General features: G+C 57.9%; 1 protein-coding gene across 1 annotated transcript in view; it reads right to left on the reverse strand.

Moving 5' to 3' along the window:
* The window catches only part of KIRREL3 (kirre like nephrin family adhesion molecule 3), a 554,709-nt gene that overhangs the window by 23,230 nt on the left and 528,303 nt on the right, over positions 1-3,176 (reverse strand). The gene's annotated exons all lie outside the window — the stretch shown is intronic.

Genomic DNA, 3,176 nt, shown 5'->3' on the forward strand with positions numbered 1-3,176 from the left:
GGGGCAGGCAGCTGGCTGGGCTGGGGGGAGGCGTGTGAGCCCCTCCTGCCCTTCCCGGACCCCTGCTCTTGCCTGCCCACAGCTCCAGATGCTGGGGCAGGGGTGGGCTTGGCCCCAGCGAGCAGGCTCTGCTGGGCAGTCCTCTTCCATTATTGGGGGGCTCCTGGGGAAAAGGGGGCTTTCTCCCCACCTGTCTGGGGCCCCTCATAGTGTAGGAAGGGTGAAAGCTCCACCACTGGGGCCCTGAGGATCTCAGAGCTGCTGGGGCATCCTGAGGCCCGGAGCCCAGTGATCCAGGCCACACGGGTCCCCTCTTCCCCAGAGCAGGCTGGCCTGCCCTCTCAGAGCCAAAGAAGGGAGACTTCAGGGATGCCGGATGGCTGTGTGGCTGCGGCTCTCAGCCCCCAGGGCCCATCTCCACCTTGGAGGTGAAGGTGGGGCAGGAGGAAGTCTCAGGCCGTCTTCTCCCAGGGCCACAGGAGGCCAGCTGTGGGGCTGAGCCTTGGGGGGCGCCCCACAGTGCCCTGCTCACATCCCACTCAGCCAGTCTTTCTCTTCCCCATGTTTATTCCCCTCCCACACCAGAAAGTCCCTCGTAGGCATCCCTTCCAGAAGCTCAAACCACTCACTGAAGCAGCTGGTCACACGACCAAGGGTGAGCGGGAACGCAAGTCCCGCCCGCTCCCATCTCCCCTCCCATCTCTCTTCTCCTGTTTTCCAGCTTCACTTCCTCCTTCTCCTCTTTCCTCCTGTCCCTTCTCTCTCCCACCACCCACCTACGCCCCTGCCGCTGCTGTCACCATCTCGAAACAGGCGTCAGATTAAGCCTTTCCCAGTCAATGTCTAATTTGGCGAGAGCGAATGTAAGAGGATTAATTATTTATATCACACAATCAGAAGGCTGGTGTGTCAAGGCTGACAGGCTGTTCTCAATAGCTCTGCCTTTGACTCGGGGCGGTGGGACCCGCCCTGTCACCTGCCGGGGTGGGGTGGCCCTGAAAGCCTCAGAGGGGAGCAGAGAGGCCGGAAGAGATGCGCTTCAGGTGTGCGCGGGCCTGTTCTGCTCGCCCCGGGCCGCTGGTCCAGCGGGGCAGCCGAAGTGACTGCTGAGTCCAGCTGGATGGGCTCCCCTGCCCCCCCCCCCACCCTCGCAGGGCCCCTTGCTGGGTGCTGGAGTGGATGAGGGCATAGCTCTAATTTCCAAGATCACAGCCTCTTATGCGGAACAGGAGGAAGCAATCAAGACCAAAGGAAGTTAAGAAACAAAGACCCCTTAGTCTTGTCAAAGTCAGTTGGGAAAAAATCGATGTGCTTACGTGCCAAGATTTGCTCAAGGCTTTTCCTCTCGGATCCCAACACCATGTCTAGAAGGACCATCTGCCTGCTGGGTGAGCCCTTCCTGAGGCCAAGGGGCTGAGCCAGTTGGGGGTGGGCACAGACATCTGCCTCCGCTTGCCATGGTCCCTGCACCCCCTTCCTCCCGGGCCACCCCAGCTCTCCCACATTTTTCTGGAGGCCAGAAGGGCTCCCTGAGAGCCTCTGGAGTCCTGGAGGGAGCCTGATCCGCGCCAAAGCCATTTTGGGGCCTTTGGCTAATCAGAAGCTCAGGAGGAAAGGTGGCAAGTAAGGACAGGTGCGTATCTGCAGGGAGCCTGCCTGAACCTCTGGCTCCTCCTCTGTGTGTGATGAGCTGACCCAGGCTCTGAGCTGCAGGGAAGGATGCGGATGGAGGGGAACCACAGGTGCCCAGAGCCTGGGGAAACCTGCACGTCCTGGCTCATTCACTTTTTAGTTTGGAAGCTAAATATAACTTTGTAGTTATAGAAAAGTCACAAGAATGGCCCAAGTAACTGCCGTATTCCCTTCACCTAGATCCACCAGTTGTTAATATATTGCCACATTTGCTTTCTGATGGTCTCGCCATACATAGATTTATACCTTATTATTGTCAACGATGTGAGCGTGAATGTGGGTGTGCCTGCCCAGGGGGTCAATGGGAGAGAAGGGCTGCCCAGGGAAACTGGCATTAGAGGTCTTTTCTGGGCAGATGGTGCCTGGTGTTTAGTGCTTGTGAGCAGAGAGCAGGCAACAGAGAGAAGCCCACCTGCGGATGGAGCCCAGGTCTTACAGGTACAGGGTGGAAGCTCAGAAAAAAAACAGAGACTCTTTGGGCATTTCCTTCTGCACCTTTGTCACTTGTCCCAGTCAAACCAGACCTGCCCCCGGACCTAAGGGGCTGTAGGACTCCAGGGAGCCTGAAGGTCATCTGATCTTTCTCCTGCCTCTAGCCCAGTGACTGGTTAAATCGACAGGACAGATGGGTTTCCATCCTACTTAAAAATATTCTCAAGGATAAAGACTCTGTGCCTTTCCTGGGTTTCTGGTTCCAGCGTCAATTATCTGCACTGCAGGGGGCACCACCAATGTCCAGCCTGAATCTCTGGCTGCCTCTTTGGCCTGTTTCCTCGAGTTCTGCCCTCTGGGGCCGCACTGCCTCTCGTCTCCCCTGTCCTCCACTCCCACTGGCAGGCTTGTTTCCTAGTCTGGGACCATCAGCATTCCTGGCACTGGCTCATGCTGGGGCTTCACAGCCCATCTCGACAGTGGAGGCGACACCAGGCTCTTCCATCAGGTGGAAGGGACGGGGCAGAGTGAGGGCTATGGTGAGTTGCACAGATGCCTCAAGGAGGGGAGTGTCTGAGTCAGCCCCTGGAGCACCTCTGAGGCCACTCTGTGTCTGCAAGTCTTGGGTGGTGATGGTGCGCGGGCAGGAGGGTGCCCAGAGGGGCTGCTCTACGTGTTTACGGAGTCTGCGAGCTAATGTCCTGGAGCGCCGAGTGCCTGCCACACAAGTGCTCCACTGAGAGCTGTTAGGTGACCAAACTGCGGTCCCGCCTCCAAGAAGCTCAGTCAACAGGGAAAGACGGGCATGCGAAAAGAAGTGATGCTTTTATCCGTGTGGTGAGCAAAGGCTGTGCAGGGTCGGTGGGTATGACTGATTCCGGGTACCCGCCGCTCGGGGCTGGCTGCCCCGGAGACCCGACCCCCCCAGGAGAACGGTTTGGTGAGCACAGGACTAGAATCCAGATGCTGATCGATCATGCTTGTTCTCCTGGCTGTTTTAGCTTTTTTCCCCTGAGCCTCTTTCCCCCCTTTCAGAAATAAGGGGGACACAA

The sequence above is a fragment of the Lipotes vexillifer genome, unplaced genomic scaffold (assembly GCF_000442215.2).
Source record: "Lipotes vexillifer unplaced genomic scaffold, Lipotes_vexillifer_v1.1 scaffold442, whole genome shotgun sequence".
NCBI lineage: Eukaryota > Metazoa > Chordata > Mammalia > Artiodactyla > Lipotidae > Lipotes > Lipotes vexillifer.